Source organism: Lissotriton helveticus, chromosome 3_1 (assembly GCF_964261635.1).
Source record: "Lissotriton helveticus chromosome 3_1, aLisHel1.1, whole genome shotgun sequence".
NCBI lineage: Eukaryota > Metazoa > Chordata > Amphibia > Caudata > Salamandridae > Lissotriton > Lissotriton helveticus.
Genome location: NC_136061.1, coordinates 1,542,260,530 through 1,542,272,706, shown reverse-complemented (window position 1 = coordinate 1,542,272,706; position 12,177 = coordinate 1,542,260,530).

Below are 12,177 nucleotides of genomic sequence, written 5' to 3'. Positions count from 1 at the left end.
CCCTATATTGCATATCCTGCGCATTTTGCACTTTGATTGAATGAGAGCAGCCTGATTCCACTAGGCGCCGCTCTTCTGTGATTTTTAACCGTTTTTAAAACTTTGATTGTACTAAATTGCATCTCCTGCTCATCTTGCACTTTATTCTTACCTGCCTAACTCGTACTCTGGCTCCGAGGCCCCGGTCCAACACGGCTTGTGCCGATTGCTTGGAGGGCTTACCGAAAGGCACAGAAAGTACACCACTTCCGGCGGATGCCGAATGTAGCGCTCCAGTCTCTCGACAGCCCCAGTCTACAAAGGGCGGAGAGACCGGAGCAGGCAAGTGAATGAGAGCAGCCTGATTCTACAAGGCGCCGCTCTTCTGCTATACCTGAACCTTTTAATAACTTTGTCTGCACTATATTGCATATCCTGCGCATTTTGCACGTTGATTGAATGAGAGCAGCCTGATTCCACTAGGCGCCGCTCTTCTGTGATTTTTAACCGTTTTTAAAACTTTGATTGTACTAAATTGCATCTCCTGCGCATATTGCACTTTATTCTTACCTGCCTAACTCGTACTCTGGCTCCGAGGCCCCGGTCCAACACGGCTTGTGCCGATTGCTTGGAGGGCTTACCAGAAGGCACAGAAAGTACACCACTTCCGGCGGATGCCGAATGTAGCGCTCCAGTCTCTCGACTGCCCTAGTCTGCAAAGGGCGGAGGGCAAGCGCAAGCGCAGCGGACGCGCCAAAGGCAAGCCTGTCTGCGCCCGTCCGCGCCGGACCGTGCCCAGGGCCACAAACCCTGGCCCATTGACCACAGCTCTATCTTATACCTACCACCATCAGGCCCTCCTAGATATACGCCCTACCATGACATGTCCAGACTGTACATACAATCTACTTGAACCCCTCTATCACCTTAAACCCTGTACCCACTGCGGTTTTAAACTAGAGGCCCCTCAGCCAACGCAAGCTTATACCCCGTCTCTTAAAATAAGTCCCAAGCACATCAAAGCTTCACTTATCAATGTGAGATCGTTGAGTAAGCACAAAGAGGAAATTGCTGATCTCATTCGTAGTGAACAATTGGATCTATTGTTTCTAACTGAAACTTGGACCAACCCGGCATCTGATCCAGATCTCCTAGTGGCCGTCCCAGAAGGCTACAATATTCTTAGGCAAGACAGACAAATAAAAACCGGAGGGGGAATTGCCATTATATACCGTAGCCAGTTCAAAACCACGGTTAACCCCCTGCCACTCTCCACTTGTGAGGCCTTGCAGTTCTCCATTGTTCTAGGTCCCTCAAATCGTTTTAAAGGTGTCCTTTTATATCGTCCTCCAGGCAGCAGAAGTACATTTTTGACCTCCTTCGCTGATATGATGGAATCTCTTGCATTAGAACACACTGTGACCATCTTAGGAGACTTCAACTTTCCATTAGAAATCGAGACTAACAACGACACCAAAGCTCTCACCACTGACCTAGAATCTCTTGGTCTTATCCAACGTATAAGAAATTGTACACACGAAGCCGGTCATACCTTGGATGGGCTATTTACAAATGACACCAACCTATCCATTACGGAGATCATCCCATTGGGATGGACAGATCACCACGCTGTCATTTTTACTATCCCATCCGATCCGCTATCTATCAAGAAACACCATAACCGACCACGTAAAACTTTTAGACCCTGGAAACACATTGACCATCTCCAACTCCGCGATATGCTTTCTGCCACCGTACCAATCTTACCTCAAGACCCTAAAAAAGCAGCCAGAGAATACTCAGAATGGCTTACTCTGACCCTAAATAAATTAGTACCTATTAAAACCACCTATAAAAACCGTAGCACTCCATCGGCACCTTGGTACTCAAGGATCTTAGGTTACAGAAACAACTCTGTCGCAACAAAGAAAGACATTGGAGAAAGACCTACTCCACTGAAGATAAGGAAATCTATAAGAAAGAAATGACACTATACAAGTCCCTCATTCAAAATGCCAAAAGTACATTCTACTCTTCTCAAATTGAGCAAGCAAAGAACTCCAACAAAGAACTTTATCAAGTGATAGCCAAACTATCTCATTTGCCTCCTCAATCGACCCCTAATCCTTCCCAAGCACTTTGTAATAATCTGGCCACCTTTTTCTTCAATAAGGTTAATAACATCTATATTAATTTCACACAGGAAACCCACACAGACACCGGTCCAAATGCCGTCCCCACCAATTACCCAATTTTCTCACAGTTTTCAAACACAAATCCTACCCAAGTCATCGAGGCCATGAATTCCATCAAATCAGGATCAGCCAAAGATCCCTGTCCTGCCTCAACTCTCCTTCCCATCTCGGACATTATTGCACCTCAACTTGCAAACATTTTTAACACCATGTTTAGCTCGGGTATCTACCCTGCAATCTGGAAGGACACGCTTCTCAAACCCCTACTCAAAAAGCCCCATCTTGATACAGAAGACACGAACAATTATCGACCTATAGCCAGTTTGCCATATCCAGCAAAAATAGTCGAAAAACTCATGAACTCTCAAATCTCTCAATACTTAGAACAATATTCTTTATTAGATGACAGTCAATTTGGCTTCCGCAAATCACACAGCACGGAGACCACACTCATCAAATCCACCGATGAAATAAGAAAAGCCCTTGACCAGGGAGGTGCGGCAGTACTCATTCTTCTTGACCTCACAGCGGCCTTTGACACGGTCGATCATAACATCCTGATCGACCGTGTCAATGCCATAGGCATTCAGACCAAAGCAAAAGACCTTTTGAGATCTTTTTTAACTGTCCGCACCCAGACAGTCCAGCTAGACACTTTCCTATCAGAACAACTGGCCCTACCCTGTGGTGTCCCTCAAGGCTCATCCCTCAGTCCAACCCTATTTAATATCTATGTCACCGATTGGGCAAGGGTAATCAAAGATTGGGGGATGAGCCTAACATCCTATGCTGATGACACCCAGTTAGTTCTTACCATCAAGGAGAATGGAGAGAAAATAGCAGCCAACTTTCAGCAAGGTATGATGGCCATCAGTAATTGGATGTTGGAAAACTGCCTCAAATTAAACTCCAATAAAACTGAGGTCATGACCTTTGGCAAGCTTACTCCCACTTGGTCCGATACATGGTGGCCCACGATCCTAGGTCCCCCCCCTTCCATCTACTAAGGTAAAAAACCTAGGAGTTCTCTTAGATAACAAACTCAATTTCTCATCCCACGTTAATTCCATTGCTTCCTCATAATTTTTTTAATTGAAAGCAATTAAAAAGATCCTCCCTTTCCTTCCCCCCAACTCTGGAAAAACACTGGTCACCTGATTCATTATGTCCTCAGTGGACTATTGCAACGGACTCCTGGTCAATGCCCAAGAAAAGGTCATCAAAAAACTGCAGTTTATACAGAACGCCGCGGCCAGACTGCTTTCGAACACCCCTAAATTCAAACCTATTGCCGACACCATAAAAAAATACCATTGGCTCTCAGTCAAAAATAGGATAAAGTTTAAGGCGCTCTGTATCGCCTATAAACCCACGCACAAACAAGAGCCACGTTTTCTCATTGACCATTTCAAATTCCATGTTCCTAATCGATCATTCCGATCAATAAACAATTTCATCATGACGGTTCCCCGCACCAGAACGGTAGCCTGGGGCGATCGCAGTTTTTACGTTTTGACGGCAAAACTCTGGAACTCCCTTGATTTAGCCACTCGGTCTGCTCCCACGCTGACTGCTTTTAGGAGGAAAATAAAAACATGGCTTTTTAACCAGTAACTCACATTCCCTTTCATCCTGCCCTCATTCATAGCGCCGAGACGCCCATGGGCAATTGTTCGTGCTCAACAAATCACATAAATAAATAAATAAATAAGTAATGCCCGGTTACTTACCGGTAATACACATTACTCCGAGTCCTGGTCTCCCCGTCCCATTCCTGAGCCCTTCCCTCCCTCCCTGGTTTGGATTTTTAATATGGTGATTGTCTGTTTTTTTCGTTCTGACTTTCTTTGGTATTTTCAGGATGTTGATTAGATGCACTTCCCCCTTTATAGTCACGTGATGGTGACGTCATCATAGGGGGAAGTGCAAACAGCTCAGCTAGGTAGGGATTTCTGTAGAGCAGACTAGCTGCTCACTTGTCAGGAATGGGACGGGGAGACCAGGACTCGGAGTAATGTGTATTACCGGTAAGTAACCGGGCAAAGCCTTTGATGCAGCAGGGGGCGGAGCAGGAAGAGCTGCTGGCGGCACCAAGCTGACGATTTGATGCTGTGCACGCGCATTTTAACTAATTGCGCTTGCGCATTGAGTTAAAAGTACACATGCACTGCATCAAATCGCCAGTCTAGGTAAGCTCTGTTTAAGCCCCTATAGTCTCGCTCTGCTCAATGCGCATGCGCATTGACAGGCGAGACCTAAAAAAACCAATCAGCACAAAATAACAGAACTACAACTCCCATGAGCACATGGGGCACAGTGTCCATAGTAACCGCCAGCCAATGATGATGCCGTCCATTGTATAATTAGCTGTGACGTCCCTTCCTCTTCCTCTTTCTTCTCTGCTCATCAGATAAGTCACACTATTTTTCCTTTCTGACGTACTGTTTGCGTGATTATTGTTGATTATTTGTTGCCTGTGCTATAGTACTTGTTTCTGCGGGGCGATTTCCCTGGGTTTAGCCTTCGGCAGACTCGACGTGCGACAGGCGCTGCTTGCGCCGTCACTGCCGTTTTATCGCTGACTGTGTGGGGCGCGTCTCGTGCTCCCTCGGCTCGGTGGGGCGCCTACGGCGGGGAAAGGCTACGCCCGCGGCTTTTTTCCTTTGCCAGCGGCGCGCTGAGGCAGTGTGTTTCTCGGCCTCACCAACCCTCGCTTTTGACACCGGCTGGGTGCTTCTAACGCGCAGTGCGCGCGACGCCATCTAGTGGCGGTTTTCAGGTACCGCACTTGGATTTTGACAGCTAGACTGTCAGAGCACCGGCGAGGGGGCTACCGTGTGGTTTTAGGTGCAAGGTGTTAGTGCTCTCACCCTCATACAATGCAATCTGCTGAGCAGTCGAACCCCCTATACAGGAGGCGGATGAATTATGCTGCTCCCAACCCTTGCCACCGGCGGTTGGTCGCACGCTCTCACAGGCTCTGGACACGGTGCTGGCACCCCTGCGGGAGAGAGTGGATGCCCTCACCCAAAGCATCCCCGGGGTGTTTGGTACCGCAGTACCTGTTGACCGCGGATCCAAAGGTGCGCAAAGGGGAGGGAAGAAGTCGGCTAAGCGTCACGCGGGGCACCTGGAGGAGTTTGATCGCTTGAGGGACTCCTTTCGTAAAAGTGCGCGGACGCTCAAACATGTACCCTGCCGGGAGGGTTTTTACCCCGGAGAGGATGGCGACGAGGTCGCTCCGGATACTGACCAAGAGGATGGTTTCCCCATGGAGGGAGAGGGTGTTACCGAGGATGATTTTTCCTCGGAGGAGGACGATGAATACGCAGGGCGGCCCTGGCGCCCAGCGTCTCAGTCTTCGGGGTTCCTGGAAGGGGAGGACAAGACCCCAGATATGTTTGACCCGACGAAAATCCACCACCCGAGATCGTCGGAGTGGACCCCTGATCCCAAAGTTGCAGCGTACGTGGCTGGTAAAGTGCGTCAACCCCTAGAAAAAGAGGTCAGGACCCGCATGTGGGGCAAATGCCCTCGTCCGAAGCTGGAGGGCAGAGTGGCGGCCACCCCAGACATCGATGAAAAGCTCTATGCGTTCTTCGCAAAATTCATGAAGGACCCTAGGAAGGGCATAGATCGTTCCTGGCGCAACTGCCAGGATAAACTCCTCGACGCCGTGGGCCCCGTGACCCAGATCATCCAGTTAGCCGAGAGGGCCAAGGAATCGGGGACGGCGATGTACACGGAGGTCGTGGCAGGTTGGGCACAGCGAGCCCTGTGCTTCCTGAGTAATGCGAATTGTGCGTTGGCGGCGGAGCGGAGGAGGTCTCTCCTCATCAAGATAGACCCTAAGCTCGGAGATCTGGCCACTTCGGAAGAAGGGCCTATTGCACAGGGCAAGTTGTTCGGCGAACCCTTTATAAAAGAGCTGAATAAGTTCGTCCCTACTTTTTCTGCCTTAGACAGAGCGCAGACGTCCATCAAAAAGATTTTTCCCGGACGGGTTTTTGCAGGGGCCGGAAGAGGAAGGGGCCGCTCCTCCAGCCGCCAGTACCAGCAAGGCCCTAATAACAAGAACCAGTAGCGTCGTAATAACGGCTGGAACGACGGCCGCCAGGGAAATTTCTACCCCAGTCGAGGAGCTGGCAAAGGGCGCGGCAGAGGCTATCATGGCGGAGCCAATGCACCGGGAGGCCCATCCGGTGAGTGTTACCCTTTTTTCCCCGTCCGTCCTGGGGGGGAGGTTACGATATCACTTCCACAACTGGTGCAAAATCACTTGCGACCCTTGGGTTCTCCAGACTGTCAGGGGCTTCCGAATAGAGTTTTACGGTACTCCCCGTCAGAGAGCTCGCCCTCGCCCGTTGGTTTTCTCCACAGAGGACAGGAGCCTGATCGACAACGAGGTGTCCGAACTCCTCAGGAAAGGTGCGATCTGCAGGACGCGCCTTCACCCTTCGGGGTTCCTGAGCAACCTTTTTCTGGTTCAGAAGAAGGACAAGGGGTTTCGCCCGGTTATAAACCTACGAGCTTTCAACGAATGTCTAGTCCACCGCCATTTCAAGATGGAGGGAATCTTCCCGCCTCACCGGCGTTTTCTTCAATTCCTGTGGGACGGGGAGGTCTTTCGAGTTTCAAGCACTCACCTTCATCCTGTCGTCGACCCCATGGTGCTTTACGAAGCTCCTGCGGCCAGTGGTGGAAACACTTCGCGAGAGGGGTGTTCGTATGATCATCTATCTCGACGACATACTGATCATGGATCAGTCGCCGGATCGACTTCATTCCAACTTGAACATGACTATTGCTCTGCTCCAGGAGTTAGGGTTTGTGGTGAATGCTCAGAAATCCGAGCTCCTTCCGACAAGACAGATACTTTTTCTGGGGTTCCTCACAGATTCGGAATCAGCTTGTCTCAGCCTTCCTCAACAGAAGGTGAACAAGATCCGCAAAGAGCTATCCCAGACCCTCCGGAAAGACAGAATTTCTCTTCGTCACCTGGCTCGGATCGTGGGCCTCCTCCCATCCTCGATTCAGGCGATCTTCCCGGGCCCTCTGCATTACAGGGCCCTTCAGCGCCTGAAGGCGCAACATCTCCGGAAAGGACTCACGTACTCCGAACTCATTTATCTCACGGAGGAGACGAGGACAGAGTTGCGTTGGTGGATCGAGCACATGAGTGCGTGGAACGGGAGAGCGATCTTCGGATCCAGCATCGAATCGGATGCCAGCAGAGCGGGCTGGGGAGCCCGCTGCGGCGACATCACAATGGGGGGACGTTGGTCGGTGGAAGAGCTTCAGCTTCACATCAACTGCCTGGAGCTCCTAGCGGGCTCCTTCGCGGTGAAGTCTCTGACCCAGAACCAGGTGTCGTGCTGCATTCTCTTACGCATGGACAATGTGTCCGCGGTGCAGTACATCAATCGCCTGGGCGGACCGAGGTCTCGGGCCTTAGCGAACCTGGTGAAGGACTTCTGGCACTATTGCCTAGAGAAGCGAATTTCGGTGTCGGCGGAATACCTCCTGGGCACACAGAACTCAATAGCGGACTGGCATTCCAGAAATTTCCAGGACTTCAGCGACTGGCGACTGCACACCGCGGTCTTCCAGGCTTTGATGAACAGTTGGGGGCCGTGCTCGGTGGACCTGTTCGCTTCCCGACTCAACCGTCAACTCCCGAGGTTCGTGAGCTGGAGGCCGGACCCGGAGGCGACGGCGGTCGATGCGTTTCTGCAGGACTGGTCGCTGGAGCAGGCTTACGCGTTTCCCCCTTTTCTTATGATTCCTCGAGTAGCGGCGCAGGTTCGCCGACAGCAAGCGTACCTGGTACTTGTAACCCCCTTCTGGAGGGCTCAGGCCTGGTTTCCCCCTTTGCTAGAGTTGTCGTGGGACTGCCCGATGCGGCTGCCCTTGTTTCCTTCGTTGCTTGCGGGTCCCCTGGGAGAACCGCACCCGCTGGTACTTCAGGGGACCTTGCACCTCATGGCGTGGAGGATTTCAGGGGATGCTGGCAAGACGGACGCCTTTCGGCAGACGCTGAGGAACTCATCAGTAGAGCCTGGGCTCCGGGTACCGTCAAGAGGTATCGATCGGCTTGGCAACGATGGCGTCGTTGGTGTTTGGGAAGACACGCCGATCCGGTGGGGGGCGGACGTTGCCCACATTTTGAATTTCCTGGCCAAATTGGTCCAGTCGGGGTTGGCCTATCGGTCTGTTAATTCCTTCAGATCCGCCATTTCAGCAGGGCATGCCCACATCGATGGTAAACCGGCGGGGGAACATCCCTGGGTTTGCAAGCTCATGAGGGGTGCCAGGCTTTCCAAACCCCCGGAACCCAGATATAGGAGTCTTTGGGACGTTAACATCATACTGCGTTTCCTTTGCTCCTGGCGTGATAACCAGTATCTTACTAGGAAGGAGTTGTCAGCTATGCTGGCGATCCTGCTGTGTCTGGTTTCGTGCAAGCGCGTTTCCGATGTACGGGCACTGGACATCACGGCACGTATGTTCACTCCGGATGGAGTCACTTTCACGGTTGCTAGGAGGACCAAGACTAGTATCAGGTCGGTATAATACCCTACGTTTCCAGATCAACCTAAACTTTGTGTGGTGCGTTGCCTCAAGGCATATGAGGACATGACGGCGGAGTATCGCCCTCCTGGAGAACGTCAACTTCTTATTGCTCTGCAGAAGCTGTTTAGGGCGGTTTCTGCTCCATCCATCACTAGGTGGGTCCGTTGGATCATGTCCGAGGCGGGGGTGGATGTCACCAGATTTGGAGCTCATTCCACGAGAGGAGCAATGGCTTCTAAGGCCGTGCAGGTGGGCGGTAGGCTGGAGAACATCATGGCAGCGGCAGATTGGTCCTCCGAGTCCACGTTCAAGAAGTTTTACTTCAAGCCTATTTATGGTGCGGCAGAACTGGTGGTTGATAGGCTTTGAAACTGCATAATCCTCGCCTCCGTCCTGACATAGAATGAGAAATTTCCTAGCTAACGTAACGGAAAGTTTCAATTCTATTAAGGACTAGGAGGCGAGGATTATCCCTCCCGAGACTTGCTGGTCTTGTCCCACCCGTACGCCTTCGTAATTCAGTAAGTAATGATTTACGATTTCATTCAAGGCTTCTGCTACTGCATTTGATTAAGATGGAGTAGGGTTTTAGAATATACAGATATTCATGCCTGGACGTGTTGACATGCTATGCTGTGCTAGTTCTCATAAGTGCTATGTACTGCCTTTATTTGCTTTCTTTCTCGAAAGAAGAACTTGATTTAGGTTATCTTGTGTCGGTTTAGGACAAGAACAGAAGGACTGATGAGCGTTCCTGGGATCATTCCTCACAGAGAAGAAGAGGAAGAGGAAGGGACGTCACAGCTAATTATACAATGGACGGCATCATCATTGGCTGGCGGTTACTATGGACACTGTGCCCCATGTGCTCATGGGAGTTGTAGTTCTGTTATTTTGTGCTGATTGGTTTTTTCTTTGAATTGCTGTTGTAATAAAGAGAAGAAAGGACTGCATAATCCTCGCCTCCTAGCCCTTAATAGAATTGAAACTTTCCGTTACGTTAGCTAGGAAAATTTTCATTTTAAAGCCAAAAACCGGGACATTTCACAAAAATAGAAGAAGGACTACAATTTTACTTCATCCCAGCAGAGAATGAGAAATTTCCTAGTTCACACAAAGGAACGTTTCAATTCTATTAAGGACGCGGAGGTGAGGATTATGCTTGTCCTTTCTCCATTTTATTGGACAGCACGTTAAAAGTATGAAAGAAAAAACAACAACCATGAACTACCCTAACCAACATGGCAGCGGTAGTCATGGCAGCACATTAACCAATCAGAGTCCATACAACAGCATAAAGGTATCCCACATCGGTAGTCCTTCCTCTTTCGTTGCTGCTGCTGGAAATAAGTCCTCTACCCTCTAGTCCGTTTTCTGATCGGATCCTAGGGAAGAGAAACAATAATAATATCTTGTCCAGTAGAATGTTGAATACACTCCAAACACATTGCAATGGGAATAAGCAAAGATAATTGCAGTAAGAAGCAAGAAATATCATGTAAAACAGATCAGTCCAATATATACAGCAAACATTGGAAAAGAAAATTACTTCTCTCAAAAGAAGAAACACAAGCACTGGAATCCACAATCCTGGGAGGGAAGGCTAGACAAAGCCAGGGTGGGATAATCCTCGCCTCCGCGTCCTTAATAGAATTGAAACTTTCCTTTGTGTGAACTAGGAAATTTCTCATTCTATGTCAGGAAGCGGAGGCGAGGATTATGCTCGTTTAAGGCTTACTCACCACCAGAGAAGCAGCCTCATGGATTGGCTTAAAATAAAACGTTTTGAAAGTCGAATCAGAAGACCAATCCGCTGCATTCATAATGTCCTCCAATCTGCCTCCAACTTGGACGGCCTTGGATGCCATTGCGCCTCTGGTGGAGAGAGCGCCGAAGTTCGTAATGTTAATACCAGCCTCAGACATAATCCACCTGACCCATTTGGCTATGGTGGGAGAAGAAACCGCCTTGAAAGGTTTCTTAATCGCAATAAGCAATTGTCTTTCGCACGGAGGGTGGACTTCCAGAGTCACATCTTCATAAGTTTTGAGGCAACGAACAACACATAGTTTAGGCGAGTCCGGAAAAGCTGGATAAGATACTGACCTTGTATTGCTCTTAGTTCTTCTGGAAACGGTAAAGGTAACCCCTTCAGGGGAAAAGACTCTGGCGGAAATATCAAGGGCACGAACATCAGAAGCCCTTTTGCAAGATATGAGACAGAGGAGAATTGCCAATTTAGCCGAAAGCTCCTTACGTGAAAGGTACTCATTATCTTGCCAGGAAAGAAGGAAGCGCAAAACCACATTCACATCCCATAAACCGGAATGGCGAGGTTCCGGGGGACGTGAAAGACGAATACCCTTGAGGAGTTTGCAAACCCAAGGATGCTCTCCAACAGGAGAACCATCCTCAAGGGCATGACCAGCGGAAATTGCTGATCTGAAAGAATTGATGGTACAGTATGCAAGTTTCTCGTGGAAAAGTTCAGCAAGGAAGTTAATTACCTCTGTAACAGAGGAGCCCACGGGATCCAGGTGTTTTGCCACACACCAACGAACCCATCTGTTCCAGGCTGATCGGTATCGTTTAGTGGTACTAGGGGCCCAGGCTCGCTGAATGAGGAGTTCTGCGTCTCTTGAAAGAGTGTCGTTAGACCAACGTCCCCTGAAATCCTCCAGGCCATGAGACGTAGATGGCCTTGGAGAACCAGGGGATGTGGATGACCCAATGGATCCGTCAGAATGAGGTCGAAAGACGGCAACCGAAGAGGTCTGTCCCATGATAACTCTAGAAGGGACGGGAACCAACATTGAGCCCTCCAGATTGGAGTGATCAAGATCAGAGAGGCTCGCTGTCTGCGGACCTGGGCTGCTACCCTCTGAATGAACAGGAACGGGGAAAACGCATAAGCTGGAAACCGGGACCAATCCTGCAGGAAGGCATCTACTGCTTCCGCGCCCGGGTCCGGCTTCCAGCTGTAGAACTGGGGACGTTGGGCGTTCCACCTGGACGCAAACAAGTCCAACACAGGAAGGCCCCAAAGATCCGAAATCCTCTGAAACACAGAATGATCAAGTTTCCAATCGCTGGCATTCCGAAAATTCCTGGATTGCCAGTCCGCCACCGTGTTCAGATCGCCGGGGAGATACTCCGCCATGACAGAAATCTGACGTAGAAGGCAATAGTTCCAGAAATCCTTCGCAAGATCCGCTAGGACTTTGGAATGAGTGCCGCCCAGCCGATTGATATATCTGACCGCAGTCGTATTGTCCATCCGTACAAGGACACAACAAGAGACTTTGGTCGTGGTGAACGAGCGGATGGCGAACGAGCCTGCTAGGAGTTCCAAGCAGTTGATGTGGAGATGAAGTTCCTCCTCCGTCCATCTGCCTCCCACCGAGAGGGAGCCGCACCGGGCTCCCCAACC